We start from the raw sequence: 15813 nt of genomic DNA, 5'->3' as shown, positions 1-15813 counted from the left end.
AAGTCTTTGCATTACAAGCCCTTAGGCAATGAGGCGAAATTTTCAAAACTGACTTTTCTGATTTTAGGATGGTAAATTCTATTTCTATAACATTTGTAGGTGAGTAAGAGAAAAATAATTCCTTTGTAAAAGACACTATTATTTCTAAAGAAACATTAACTTGAAAACAGGACTGGCATTGTAAGTTACGTGAACACTTCTGAAAATTTTACCCTGTGACACTTTTGGTTGTTATTATGATGGCAACTTGGTCTTGGACATCTTTATGGGAACACACTTTATTTGTCCTCATATTTTTTACATCATGTTAATCCATGTGTTCTTACACTGTGTAATTTTCCAGGTAGTTACATTCTCTATGGTGTGTTGGCAGAGTGAAAGAGCATTTGCTTTGCCTCTTGATGAAAGTATACAGACACTTACACAACAGACAATTTATCATTTAAATCAAAAACTTAATGTTTCCAGAATTTTCAAAATAGCTCATCTTTTTAATTGTATAATAGATTTGTAACTCAAGGAAGAAACGGTACTTCAGCTCTTTTGAGGAGAAGTATGGCTTTGTCATGTTCAATAGTTTCTGTCTTTAGGCTCTGGAATGTGTTAACATTGTTAGTTTTTTTCATCTAGCCTCACATTAAATCCATATTTACCTCTAAAAGACCTAATCTTGGCAGTTCTGTACAATTTTATTCTCCTAGGAACTCATCATGCAATCTGAGCATTTGTGTGTAGGGCTCATCAGGGAACAGAGGATTAAATCTTTAAATCTGTTCTATAAACAGAAAAGCATCCTTAGTTAAGAATGTTCTGCAATCATACTTAAAATCATGGTAATTAAATAAATAGGAAGGGGAGACAGATAAATGCTTAGATCAATTATAATCATAATCCTTTGTTAATGTATTCCTTTAAGAGGTAATTTTGGGCGTTGGTTTCAAATTACTCTTCATGAGACATTTCAGTTATTGATAGATGTTACACCTATTTTTAATTGTGGGATTTGTCTCGTACAATGCAGTCATCCAGAAGTCTGTTATCTTAACTGGAGAGAGATACTGGAAAATAGGGTTCTTTCTTTGGTTCCAAGGGACTAACTTTAGAAAGCCTGTAACACAGTAAAATCCCTGACAGTAAAAGAAAATGTGATATCCAGAAGAGAAGATACGCATGCATGGGAACACACAGTGAGCTTACCTTACGTGTTCTCTCACAGTTGTTTGCCTCAGGTCAGCTTCTTTTCTCCAGCAGGAGAAGCTGCTCAGACGGCAGGACGCAAGACACACTCTGCTGGAAGATGCTTTTCCTCTTTTTAAATTCCTCCCAATCTGAAGGTTTCCATTCAGTTAATCCTCAGAGTGCACTCCACATCTCAGAAGCAGTTAATCATCTGAAGTTTTAATGTTTAGAAGGAAGGTGGTGCAGTTAGTGCTGCAATTAATCTAGAAAATGCTTCTGTGCCAAGAAACTTGAAGCAAGAGAAAGCAAAGAATAGTAAGGATAATTTAATTTAGTTTAATCTGATTTCTCAGAGATGCTGCTGGAATTGCTGTGCCCAAATTATGCATTGAACTGGGTGAGCTGGGGCCTGTGTGCATTGGATATAAGTGGCTAAAAGACTTTAATGATACAGGAAAGAAGTTAAGCCACTATAAAGCATGAAAATTGCTACAATTCATTTTGACTGTTGAATGGAGATTGAGGCTGGATACTATTTTGCCTGAACGGGTTTGCCCATTCTTAGTCATAGGCTGGTTTTGATATTTCCATAGTAACAAATTTCATGGCGTAAGCGCAGAAGTATGCATAGGTGCTTTCTTGGGGCATATAAAATCCTAGTAAAACATGTTGCACTACAGCACTATGCCAAGGAGGAAGATACACTACAAACACTCTCCCTGCTTTTCACAGTTTGAAATGTGAATGAAAACCCTTTCAGATGCTACTAAGCTTTTCGAATTCTCCTGGGGAATGTTTGAAACGTAGCTTGTGTAGATCCTTCCTGCTGAGAAATCCTCCTGGTCGTGCTGTTCTCAGAGTTCATGTCATAGAGTATCCAGAACAATACACCAGACAGGTAGAGCACCATCACATCATCCAGATGGCTCAGCTAGCAATCTCAGCGAGAACTGGTCACCAGTGTGACAAACTAGGTGACTGGAAGGCACAGCGCCACTAAACTATGTCAATGCTAAACCAGAAAGAGACACTTAAGATGCAGAGTTTATGTTGCTAAGCTTCCTGGAAGAAGTGTCTTTGGGAAGACTCTAACTGAGGAAAGGGATGATCACAGAAAGCAAAAGTGTGGCAAAAGGGAACTACTGCCGAAGATACGGGGAAAATGACAAGGGAAAGATAAAAAGGGATTTGGTAAAGCCAAGGGACTAAAATAGCAAGAGCAAAATTCTCCCATTTACTATTTTAAGAATTCACCCTGAGGCATAAATGTGGGAGAAAATGCGTTAGCAAAAAAGTAATAAATTGTGGAATTGAGAAGTGAAGCAGCACGGGGATCAAATGTTCAAATTCTTAGAAGCAACAGCAACCATGGTGGCCTTAAAATTTGCAGTGATTTTTCAGTGTAAATATGTAGAAGCTGATGATCAAAATATGGTCTGTTCTATTCAATATATCCTCATGAATCCCTCTTGGAAACTGTTGAAAGGAGCTAATAAATATCAGTGGCATACTTGAGGTTCAGTATCAGCCAAGTGTGCTACAGCATGCTGAGTGTTCCTTTTGGAGACAAATTAGGGGGTAGGAGGTGGGAGCTTTCCATGTAACAACAGACTTCTTTAGATGGCACTTTTCTTACTTGCTTTAGACATCTAGGATGTAGATATCTATTTTGTCGAAGCTCTTTAGAGTGCCCTTATAGTCAGTGTGAATAAGCAGACATGCAAACTGACTTATGTTAGATGTCTTCTTTAAAAGGAGATTAATTGCTCCCTAAAAGTGCCACCTCTCCCCCATGACTGAGACCAGCCTGGGATAACTCCCTGTTTGCTGTACGGTGCTTCCATGCATCATGTTCTGTGCTTCAGCCAGAAGAGGAGTTCCTCTCACTGAGTCACACTTTCCCAGCAATGGTATGAACAGTGTTTCGTTTCAAGTTGATAGTAATTCTCTTAACACAACCAGTGAATTATAAGTAACGTTTCATTTTCAAAAAAAATGAAACTAGCTGTGACTCAAGGATTGAGCTTGCAAGTTTTAATTTTTCACTGATAAAAAAGTTAGCAAGCATTAGAAATCTTTTGATTACTACAGTTCTAATATCTGCATTTCTAAATCAGAATAATTTGAATTAGGAAGGAACCATATAAGGTCTTTCTTGATATGTGTCAGATTTAAAACAGATAGGAGATCTCACAATTTCTCTGTGAACTAATGACAATTTGCAAACTCAAGTCTGGCAGCTGCTTTTATGTGCAAAGATTCTGCGTGCAGAAGGAGGTAAGTTTGTCCAAAAGAATGAGTTTCTGAGCCTCCGAATACTATCACAACTACTGATTAACTGGCAAGTCTTAGTTAACCTGAAATCACAGACACGGGGTCTGATTCATATATATACATATATTAGATGGACATAATTCCTAATTCATAGTAACAGCTTTAAAGCAGGTTTAAATGTAGATTACGTAAGTGGCCCTTTATATTACAAATGCAGTGCCAAAGGACCTGTAAGTGAAGACTTGCATATGTTACATATGTAACAAAAAAGTCATTTAATTTAATCATAAAATAAATAATAATTGCAAAATTACACTTTTTAGAAGTTACTTAGACTTTACAATTTTGCATCAAAAACTAACCTAAACCTATTTCGCCAGATAGAGGAAAATATATGGAATTTTTCAATAACAAGCTACATTTCATTTATTAAAAAGTAGGAAGCATGTGGCTTAGTGTCAGGAAAATCCCTTCAGATTTGTCATGTATACAAAAAACATGGCAATAGAGAAATAAACTATTTGCAAAGATTATGAGGTTATAAATCTAACTGAATTAATTTGCTACTCCATGCTTTCATTGCTTCTTATTGGACTTGAGTTACACTGTTTACATGCATGGCTCTGCATCTTAAATCCAGCAGAAATCAATATCCTGCTAATTAAATGAAATTTCTTGCATGTTTTTCATGGGCTTTGTCCAACACGTTCCATGATTTGTTTTGATTAGCTTCAGGTTTCCCAATTAAGTTTATGGTTGTGAAATGGGATCTACCAGTCTTTTGCTAGATATTTTATTTTATTACATTGAAAGTATAATCAATCATCATTTAATAATTAAATATTAATTAATTAATTCAAGATTAGTCTCCTGTCTTTCAGTATGATACACTTAAACAAGTGTCACTATGGAAAGTATCATCTATATTCGTACAGACTAAAGTCCTTCTAAACACAAGCAGCTGGACATAACAAGAAAAAAATAAAGGTTACAGAAGAAAATCAGTAGGTCACATTTTATGGCATTGGGAATAATAGATTATTTTGAGTGTGTATCTCTCACTCATACCAGTTCTGTAACTGAAAGATTTTATTGACTAACAGGATGGAATTAAAACAGAATAAATTCTTGTTCAATAAGAAGTAACATTCTTGATATGCTTTAAACTCCTCAAAAGTCCAGAAGGCAAAGTGTTACATACCCTGCTGATCCTTCCAGGGCCTGAATGGACTGTACAGTGTGTCACTGCATGGAGATGTCCTCAATAATCCAAATGCCTCTTATTCTTTCCTGTGTCTGGGATTCTGCCAGAGCACAGCAGGGGATAAAGTAAACATGAGAACACGACTGAACAAAAAAAAGCAAAAATGCATGCCTTACGGAGGTTAATTGATGCAATACTGAGGTAACTGCTGCTAGCTGGAAGTGGGCATAGGGGATTGAGGGGATCCAATGTCTATGAAAACAGAGGCTTAAAAATAAAGAATATTTCATTTTTTTAACAAAAGAAAACTTGTAATACAATATCAGTGTCACATTTTAAAATGCTAAAGACCTTAGATTTCGTACCCAGGTTTAGGCGGATATACAAAACATGCCCTATTCAAGACGTAATTGCAGTATACGTATCATTCCTCTAGCTTTAGTCAGCAGGATTACATTTATAATGAGAACTTCACACTCTTACTTGATTTGCCCACTGAATATATTTTTATCTTATCACAGAGAAGTATTCCTATGGTAAACTGCACTGCCAAACTTTTGGCATAGGCGAGGTAAAACGTTCTGAAATCCTCAGTCAAGTTTTACTCCATGAGTAAATGGTGCTTTCCTGAAGCACTGGAGAAACCTGACACCCTGGTTTTAAAGGGCAATGTTTTTTTTATAAAATGGCCTTTATTCTTTGTACAGTATGTTGGATGATATGTGAATGTTCTGTTCTTTGTACTTTTGCTTATACCCATACACCTATGGATATTTTGAATGAATTTAACTCACCTCAGACAATTATTTTAATTTCAGGATAAATACCACAGACACTTATATTTTCCAGTGTGAATGTGATTTGTAGCATTTTCACATCTTTCAGCCTGTGGAAAATGCCATCTATTATTTGAGAAATTAGCAGATGTGTATTGCAGACTTGCGGCAGGTTAACAGTGTACATAGCCGGTGGTTGAATTCAAGCATTGCAAGTGCTTTATATGCACAAAAGCCACTGGCACACACATGCCGGTCCATGTCAGTTTACTTCCTAGGGGAATATGTTCAATAGTCGCATTTAGGACCAGAATTCTTACTAAGAGTCAGTTAAATGTGTCCTTTTAACTTCTGTGAATGCTTTTGAAATTCCCCCTTTATGTGAACTATGTAAAGAGAGCTATATTAATTACCACTGTTTTCTCAGATAGACCAAAAAAATAGCACGTTCTGTTGTTTGGTGTGGATTTTATGCTATGTGAAGAGTAGTAGAACAGGAGAGAGGAACTGACAAACTGAAAGAAACATTTAATTATCATCTATGCAACCCTACTGCTCTTTCATGTCTATACCATCCTTTCAGAACTTACCCATCCTCTATAAAGAAGTAATTTCCTTTCTAAAAAAAAGAAAATAAAATATTGCTCTACAATAAAATATTGTAGACCTCTGTATGGCACAGACCAATGTGAAAGGACAACTCTTCTTTTCAGTTGTTTTCTTTTGCTGCTGGTACTTCTGACAGCCTTTAAGCATCCACAGTGGCACCCAGTTTTGAAACTCAGTAGGCAATTTGAAACTATGGAGAAAAATGAAAGGAAAAGGAAAACACATACCTTTTGTCAGAAAAAATATATTTTATCATAACTTAAAACAATTAACACTGGTCTGTAATCCACTATTTGGAGTAATCAATCTAGATTTGGTATTAATACATAAAATAAGAGTGCAGTTAGAAGATCAGAAGTCCTTCATATGGGATGGAGTTTCAAAAGGGTTTGTGCATTTTTCATTAAGCTGTTGTTATATAATATTGAATCTTACTTGTGGTCTGCATCCTTGTTCAGTTTTAGAGTTAACATAAGGTACTGATCTCAGGGCTTTACATACTGAAAGGACAGCAGAAACAGATGGTTGAGATGGAAGGAAGATTAAGAACTAAATGACTGGTGTACGTGGTGTACAGTGCCTTCTTGAATAGGTTTATTTTGATGGGTGGCAATATTGCAATTGCTGGTAAAATCTAAGATACATCTGAACCTAGAAAGTACTCCATTCTATTGTCTTTTTTAGACCAGACCCCAATTCACATTTATGTGATAAGCTCTACTATAAATGTATGTGTCAAGCTTCAGTTTGAGAAAAGAAATTACACTTTTGAATATGTGGGGTGATGCATTATGGACTAGCATTTTTTTCTTGTTGTGCAATTCAGTTTGCGTGGCAGTTTGTGCGGAAGGGAGCACAGGGAGGGCAGCCTTCGGAAAACGGGCTATTTTCTTCGGGGAGCCACACAGAGGTAGCCTCCTGTCGAAACAAAATGGTTTCCACCCGCTGCAACTGCAAAGCTGTGACTGAAACCCAGGTGGAAATGATAAAACCTTCCTATGTGGACACCTACACCCAGACTGGCCCCCCAAGAACTGAAAGAGCTGCCCAGACCCAATGTTGCATGGAACTCCAGAACCTGGAAGTCCCCCTTCGTCCGAAGGCAGAGGTGGATGTCATGAGTGCAAGTGTGCCCAACTGGAGGAACTCTTCAAGCAAGTGGCCATGTTACAAGAGGAGCTTCACAGGTAGCGCAGTGTCCAGGCATCTGAGCAAGAGATCAATTCATGGTATTGTGCACTGTCACAAGCTCAGCAACAGCCCTGCCTTCAGACTTGCAAAGGGAAGGTAAGCTTGCTTCCAACCCTGAGGTGAAAGACTCAACCAAGTCACAAGACAAAGAGACTGGACTCTTGTCTCTGCTCGGGGCATGAGGAGGAATCTTCCCCTTCCCCCTGAAGTGCCCCTACGTAACAGGTACGATGCCCTGGGGCTGAAGAATGAAGAGAGTGAGTAATGGGCAAGACCCAGGAAAGGCCAACTGTGCAAAGTTGGTCCAACCGCCCACCCGCGTTAGAACCAGTGCCACCAGAAAAGTACATAGGGTGTTAGTAATTGGAGACTCCTTGCTGAAAGGCACCGAAGCGCCCATTTGTCGCCCAGACAATGTGTCTAGAGAATTCTGCTGCCTGCTGGGAGCTTGCATCCGTGATGTCACGGAGAGGCTGCTGAGCCTGGTAAAGCCTGTGGACTATCACCCATTCCTACTATTCCAAGTAGGATGGAACGGTGCTGCAACGAGGCGACTCAGAAATATCAAAAGAGGCTTTATGTCCCTTGGAACAATGTTAAAGGGATTGGGAGCACAGGTGGTGTTCTCCTCTATCCTCCCAGTCAGAGAAGGGTGTTTGCGAAAAAGGAGATGAATTGAACAGGTGAATGGCTGGTTGCGTAGCTGGTGCCATGCTCAAGGTCTCAGCTTCTATGATCTTGGGCATACCTTTGAGAAACCGGGCCTGTTGACAGCTGATGGGGCTCAGCTGACCAAGTGTGAGCAAGAGTGTCCTCGGCAATAAGCTGGCTGGACTTATAAAGAGAGCTTTAAACTAGATTTAGCAGGGGAAGGGGATGGTGTTCTAAGCACTCAAGAAGGGCGAGGGGCTGCTGAGGCATTAGGAAGCAACAGGGAAACCCCTGTGAACTGCCTCAAGGGAATTGGGGTGAGCTCCTCTAAAAAGGGGATGTGGCCAATAGCCCAGCTGAAGTGCCTCTACACCAATGCACGCAGCATGGGAAACAAACAGGTGGAGCTGGTAGCCGCTGCCGAGGTGGAAAACTATGACCTGACTGCTGTCACAGAAACTTGGGATTAATCACGCGATGGGACTGCTGTGATTGACGGCTATAAAGTATTCAGAAGGGACATGCAAGGAAGGAGAGGTGGGGGAGCTGCCTTCTGTGTCAAAAATGGGATTGATTGCATGGAGCTATCTTTGAAGAAGAGCAATGCACAGGTCGAGAGCTTATGGATGAAAATTAGAGACCAAGCCAACAAAGGAAACTTTGTGGTTGGTGTCTACTACATGCCACCTGAACAAGAAGAAGAGGTTGGTTGATGAAGAGTTCTTTCTTCAACTGCAGGAAGCATCGCGCTCACAGGCCCTGATCCTGATAGGGGACTTCAGCCACCTGGACATCTACTGGAAAAGCACCACAGCGAACAGCAAGCAGTCTAGGAAACTACTGGAGTGCGTTGAGGACAATTTCCTAGTACAGGTGATGGAGAGCCCAACCAGAGGAGAGGCACTGCTGGACCTGTTGCTCACTAATGCAGAAGAATTTATTGGAGAGGTCAAGATTGGAGGTAGCCTGGGCTGCAGTGATCATGCCCTGGTGGAATTCTCAATCTTGAGGGGTACAGGATGGGTAAAAAGTAGAGTCAGGACCCTAAGCCTCAGAAATACAAACTTTTGGCTGTTTGGGGTGCTAGTGCTTGAGATCCCTTGGGAAACTGCCCTCAGGGGCAAAGGAGCAAACGAGAGCTGGGAGATATTCAAAGACATTTTACTTCAGGTGCAAGAGCTCTCAATCCCGATGTGCAAGAAGTCGGGCAGGGGAGGCAGGAGGCCAGCTTGGCTAGGTCAAGACCTCCTAGACAAACTAAAACACAAAACCAAAATGCATAGGCAGTGGAGGCAGGGATATACATCCTGGGGAGATTACATGGCCCAAGAGTGCAGAGAGGGGATCAGGAAAGCCATGGCACAGCTGGAGCTGAACTTGGCTAGGGACATGAAAAATAACAAGAAGGGTTTCTTCAGGTACATACAACAACAAAGGAAGATGAAAGAAACTGTACCCCCCCGATGAGGGAAACGGGAGACCTGGCTACAACCGACATGGAGAAGGCTGAGGTACTCAATGACTTTTTTGCCTCGGTCTTCACTGGCAAGTGCTCTAGCCACGTTGCCCAATTCACAGAACCCAAAGGCAGGGACTGGGAGAATGAAATACTGCCCACCGTAGGAGATCAGGTTCGAGACCATCTAAGGAACCTGAATGTGCACAAGTCCATGGGACCTGATGACATGCATCTGAGGGTCCTGAGGGAACTGGCAGGTGAAGTTGCTAAGCCACTCTCCATCATATTTGAAAAGTCGTGGCAGACTGGCGAAGTTCCCACTGACTGGAAAAGGGGAAACATAACCCCCATTTTTAAAAAGGGAAAAAAGGAAAACCCGGGGAACTACAGGCCAGTCAGTCTCACCTCTGTGCCTGGCAAGATCATGGAGCAGATCTTCCTGGAAACTACGCTAAGGCACATGGAGAACAGAGAGGTGATTGGTGACAGCCAACATCACTTCATTAAGGGCAAATCGTGCCTGACAGATTTGGTGGCCTTCTTCAACAGGGTTACAGCATTGGTGGATAAGGGAAGAGCAACTGACTTCATCTACCTGGACTTGTACAAAGCATTTGATACTGTCCCGCACAACATCCTTGTCTCTAAAATGGAGAGACATGGGTTGGATGGGTGGACCACTTGGTGGATAAGGAATTGGCTGGATGGTCACACTCAAAGTATTGTGGTCAATGGCTCAATGTCTGGGTGGAGACCAGTGACGAGTGGTGTCCCTCAGTGGTCCGTATTGGGACCAGTATTATTTAACATCTTTGCCAGGGACATGGACAGTGGGATTGAGTGCACCCTCGCCAAGTTTACGGATGACACCAAGCTGAGTGGTGTGGTTGATACTCGAGAGAGAAGGGATGCCATCCAGAGGGACCTTGGCAGGCTAGAGAGGGGGGCCCGTGCGAACCTTATGAAATTCAACAAGGCCAAGTGTAAGGTCCTGCACCTGAGTCGGGGCAATCCCAAGCACAAATACAGGCTGGGTGATCAGTGGATTGCGAGCAGCCCTTTGGAGAAGGTCTTGTGGGTATTGGTGGATGAAAAATTGAATATGACCCGTCAATGTGCGCTTGCAGCCCAAAAAGCCAACCGTATCATGGGCTGCATCAAAAGCAGTGTGGCCAGCAGGTCGAGGGAGGTGATTCTGCCCCTCTGCTCCGCTCTCATGAGACCCCACCTGGAGTACTGCGTTCAGCTCTGGGGCCCCCAGCATAAGAAAGACATGGATCTGCTTGAGCAGGTCCGGAGGTGGGCCACGAAGATGATCAGGGGGCTGGAGCACCTCTCCTATGAAGAAAGGCTGAGAGTGTTGGGATTGTTCAGCCTGGAGAAGAGAAGGCTCCAGGGAAACCTTATAGTGTCTTCCAATACTTAAAAGGGGCCTACAGGAAAGATGGGGAGGGCCTCTTTATCAGGGAGTGTAGTGATAGGACGAGGGGTACTGGTTTTAAACGGAAAGAAGGTAGATTTAGATTAGATATTAGGAAGAAATTCTTTACTGTGAGGGTGGTGAGACAGGTGGAACAGGTTGCCCAGGGAAGTTGTGGATGCCCCCTCCCTGGAAGTGTTCAAGGCCAGGTTAGACAGGGCTTTGAGCAGCTTGATCTAGTGGAAGGTGTCCCTACCCACGGCAGGGGGGTTGGAACTAGATGACCTTTAAGGTCTCTTCCATCCCAAACCATTCTATGATTCTATGAAATCAGATAGCAGATAAAAAGAAACAGATTTATACTGTGCAATCCAGAGCAAATACAGATTTAGCTTCCAGTGAAATCCCTCCAGCTGGTCCATGCAGTTCAGTAACCAATTAGCAATGCAGATGTCCTTTGTTTTAGCTAGTTTCAGCTATTCTGTTTCCAAAACGAGCTCACAATTTTCCAACAAATGTTCTGAATAAAGGATTGACAATCATCAGCTTCAGTGGAGTTGAATCAAACCCCCATCACTACTGTACAAAGTACTTTAAAGAGGCTTGTATATTGTTTTTTTAAACTATCAATAATATTTTGCATATATAGAACAGATTTGGAAAACAGCTATATTTACATCAGCTATTCTTTTCAGCTGATCATTAAAGGCCTTATCTAGGTCATGATAGCTAAAAGGAGAGTTATCTCATTTACAGCCTCCTTATCCACAATAAAAACAAAATCATACTGCTTTGTGAGATACAGGGCACAAATTACATTCAGACTGAAATTCATTCATACATCTCCTGCCCATAGTAAACAACTCATGCAGTGAACAGGCAGGGAATCGGAGAGACAGGAGTCTGCTCCTCACCCAGTCTTTCACAGTCACTTTGTCACCTTCGGGGGTGAACTAGCAGCTTCTTTCCTCGCACGTACAGAGTTTGTGGGCATTTGATATTCATAAATGGAGGCCATATTTGCTTATATTCTATGAAAAACTAGCTCTCTGAGTCACAGTTTGTGCAGCACTGTCACGTGCTATAATGAAAAAATACCTGCTTAAAATGGGTCATTTGGAAAGATTACTATTACATTGTATTTCCCTTTTAAAGGGATTAGTATTTGTGCCCACAGTTCAGCCCCCTTCCTTGATTTAGGAAAGAGGTCATTATTGACAGGATACATCTGTGAAGACTTACTGAATGCTTTCTCCATCTTGATTTGTAGACCTTTAATTAATGTTGCAAAACTTCTCTAACTGAATGAGAGATTCCAAATGAAATCTTTATCTAGTGCTCCTTTAAGTTCAGTTGGTTTGTTAAACAGTGATTAACTTTCTTGAGGCAGAACAGCAGGAAGAGGATTGATGTGGTTTTGGACAACATAAGCTGTTCATGTATCATCTCACATTCAAGGAAGTGAATAAAACCAGGGTACAAAATAGAATACTCTGTACATTTGATTACTGCACAGTACTGTAGAAAAATCTGAAAAATTCAGGCTTTCTATACAGTGGAAGTATGAGAAACCTAAGAGTTTTCAGGATCATCTAGGATGTTTAAACAATGACTTGCCCTGACTATACTAATTGCAAAATGGTGGTTTACATTAAGTCATTTAAAAAAGCTAATTAACATGTATTATGGAAAAGATGCATTTTCCTCAGTATTATGTGCATCTTTTGTTTTGCACTTCAACACTGATACCTGATAGTCAAATGTGTAAGCTTTCATAAAACAGCAAGTTACTTAAACAGAGAAGTACAATCACAGTTTAAAACATTCCTGGCAAGAATATCCATGTAATTGAAACTAACCATCCGAATCAACAATTAGAAAATAACTGTAGTTGTTTTGCAGTGTGTAGACTACAACACTTGGCCCTTATGTATGATTTTTAATTTCTTAACAGTGATTCAGTGGAAATGTGTGGTTAGGTTATCAAAGTGCATAGAGACTAAAAGGCAGCATAGGGCTGACCTCTGCTTATAAGCTTCATCCAGCACTTCAGGTTACTTTTCCTTAGGGCTGCAGTGTAGTACAGCCTTGATTTCGAAATAGACTTACACATTTTGGAGTTAGAATAGTGATCAGTTTAAAAAGAAAACATGAGAGGCATTATCAATCTCCACATCGATAATCTGATATGCAACCCAACATAGTTCTTCACTTCTTACCTTTAAATTGGTCTCTTATTTTGCTGCATCAGTAAAAGTTCCTATATCACCATTTCACCCAAACTGTCCATTTCACTGGAAAGACAGACAAGATTACAAGCTTCGTCTGCTTCCTCTTCTCCTTTCAGCCCAGCTGTGTCACTCTATGATCACTGGTAGTTGAGAACTGTACATGACCCCAGGCTGCATTTACCGTATCGATAACAACAGCAGAACTGAAAAGAGTGAAAGGTGGTTTGGTTTGCAGGACTGAGGTGAAAAGAATCAGAAAGAAAAATAGGACTTTTGTCTATGTCATTTTTCTCATTCCTGTTACGAATGCAGCCCATTGGCTGATGAATATAGAAAATAAAACTGTGCAGATGTGGCTTCTGGTATGGCCATTGGATGCAGTTTGAGTGCACCTTTGTTTCACACTTCAGCTTCTGACAGCTCTGATCAATGATACATTCTCTTCTGTCCCATTGAAAGGATAGATCTGAAAGTAGATTTCTTTTCCATTAACAGGTTACCCAGAAACTGGTCCATTAAAGCCTATTCACTTTCCTGAGTATCCATTTAAAAATTAAGGGCTACACTGAGATCACCTATTAAAGTGCCTAAGTTCTGCTTTTATTATATGCAGGCTCCCAAGTATGGAGCCTGAACAAAGCCGTGAATCAGAGCAGCCAGCAGCCAGGGTCAGACAACCCTGGAGACAAGCAAGAGGCGAAGGGCTCCGGAGCGGAGGATCGCGCCGGGGGACCCTTCCTAAAGTGGCAAAACCGCAGCAAAACCCACAAAGGCAAAAGCGCAGGGGGTGAGAGGGTGCCCCAGCCCCCTGCCCCCCCGAGCCAGAGGAGGGAGCTCCTGACGAGCGGCAGCTCTGACCCAGCGTGGGCAGGGACAGGAGGGATGGCGGCCGAACCCCCTCACATACAAGAGCAGCCCCCAGGGAGCGTGAGCGACCTGGAGCGTTGCGAACAGGGCGTGGCGTGTCAGAAGGGCGTGGCACGGCAGTTTGCACGGCAGTTCGTGCAGGGAAGGCGAGCGGGCAGGGCGCAGCCCCCTCCTGGCTCTAGAGGCCGACTCAACTAGTAGTCGTCGCCCTCCCAGAAGAGGACCAGCAATGGTTTCCACTCGGCCAAAAGCTGTCGCCAGAAGGAACGTGGCGACCCAGACGGAGCCCTCACGCAAGCATACAGCTGTCCAGGTCTCTGGCTGCAGGGAGTGCCTGAGCCTGTCAGCTGTACCGGAGGGCAGCAGAGACAACACCTGTGTGTGGTGTGACCAGGTGGATGATCTGCTCGGCCTGGTGGCAGAGCTGAAGGAGGAAGTGGAAAGGTTAAGGAGTATCAGGGAGTGTGAGAGGGAGATAGATTGGTGGAGCCGCACCCTACCGTCCCTGAGGCAAAGGCAGCAGATGGGGGCTCCATGAGAAGCAGAGGATCCCCTGCCCTCTTGCTACCACGCAGAAGGAGGGGACCTAAGCGACGGGGGGAATGGAAACAGGTCCCTGCTCGGGGTGCCAGGCAAACCTCCGCCCGGCCTCCCTCACCTTCCCGGTTGCTGTTACAGAACAGATATGGGGCCCTGGAACTTGAGGGCCAGGCAAATGAGGATGTAGACGAAGGTCCATCCAGGAGGTTGCGTAGGGTGAGGCAGGCAGCCCCACGCATTATGACTGCCTCTGCTAAGAAAAAAAGGAGGGTAATTGTGGTAGGCGATTCCCTTCTGAGGGGAACAGAGGGCCCAATATGCCGACCGGACCCATCGCACAGGGAAGTCTGCTGCCTCCCTGGGGCCCGGGTCAGAGACATCACTAGGAAGCTCCCTGGTCTGGTACGGTCTTCCGACTACTACTCGTTCTTGGTTATACAGGCTGGCAGTGATGAGGTTGCAGAGAGAAGTCCTGCAGTGATCAAAAGGGACTTCAGGGCACTGGGGCGACTCGTTGAAGGATCGGGAGCACAGGTAGTGTTTTCCTCAGTCCCTACAGTGGCAGGGAAGGATCCTGAAAGGAGCAGGAAAACACACCTGATCAACACGTGGCTCAGGGGCTGGTGCCATCAGTGGAACTTTGGCTTTTTTGATCATGGGGAGGTTTACACGGCACCGGGCCTGCTGGCAACAGATGGAGTCCAGCTGTCTCACAGGGGGAAAAGGATCCTCGCTCATGAATTGGCAGGGCTCATTGAGAGGGCTTTAAACTAGGTTCGAAGGGGGAAGGGGATAAAACCAGGCTCACTAGAGATGAGCCTAGGGGTGGCATGCCAATGCTGGGGGTGAAAGCGATAGCCCAGCTCAAGTGCATCTACACCCATGCACACAGCATGGGCGGCAAACAGGAGGAGCTGGAACCCATTGTGCAGCGGGAGAGATATGACTTAGTTGCCATCACAGAAACATGGTGGGGTGACTCTCACGATTGGAGTGCTGCCATGGATGGCTATAGACTCTTCAGAAGGGACAGGCGAGGAAGGAGAGGTGGTGGGGTGGCCCTGTGTGTTAGGGAGTGTTTCGATTGTCTAGAGCTCAACGATTGTGATGATGATACGGTCGAGTGTTTATGGGTAAGGATGAGGGGGAAGGCCAACGAGGCAGATATCCTGCTGGGAGTCTGTTATAGACCACCCAACCAGGATGAAGGGGCGGATGAAGCGTTCTACAAGCGGCTGGCACAAGTCTCACAATCGATAGCCCTTGCTCTCGTGGGGGACTTCAACTTCCTGGACGTCCGCTGGAAATACAACACGGCAGAGAGGAAACAGCCTAGGAGGTTCCTGGAGTGTGTGGAAGACAACTTCCTGACACAGCTGGTAAGTGAGCCTACCAGGGGAGGTGCCTCGCTC

At 43.3% G+C, this 15813-nt stretch overlaps 1 protein-coding gene across 5 annotated transcripts in view; it reads left to right on the top strand.

Moving 5' to 3' along the window:
- The window catches only part of PDE4D (phosphodiesterase 4D), a 436186-nt gene that overhangs the window by 320259 nt on the left and 100114 nt on the right, over nucleotides 1-15813 (top strand). The window lies entirely within an intron of this gene.

This window comes from Aptenodytes patagonicus, chromosome Z (assembly GCF_965638725.1).
Source record: "Aptenodytes patagonicus chromosome Z, bAptPat1.pri.cur, whole genome shotgun sequence".
In the NCBI taxonomy this organism is placed as follows: Eukaryota; Metazoa; Chordata; class Aves; order Sphenisciformes; family Spheniscidae; genus Aptenodytes; species Aptenodytes patagonicus.
The sequence above is the reverse complement of the archived record's forward strand: the minus strand, read 5'-3'. Positions and strand labels throughout refer to the sequence as shown.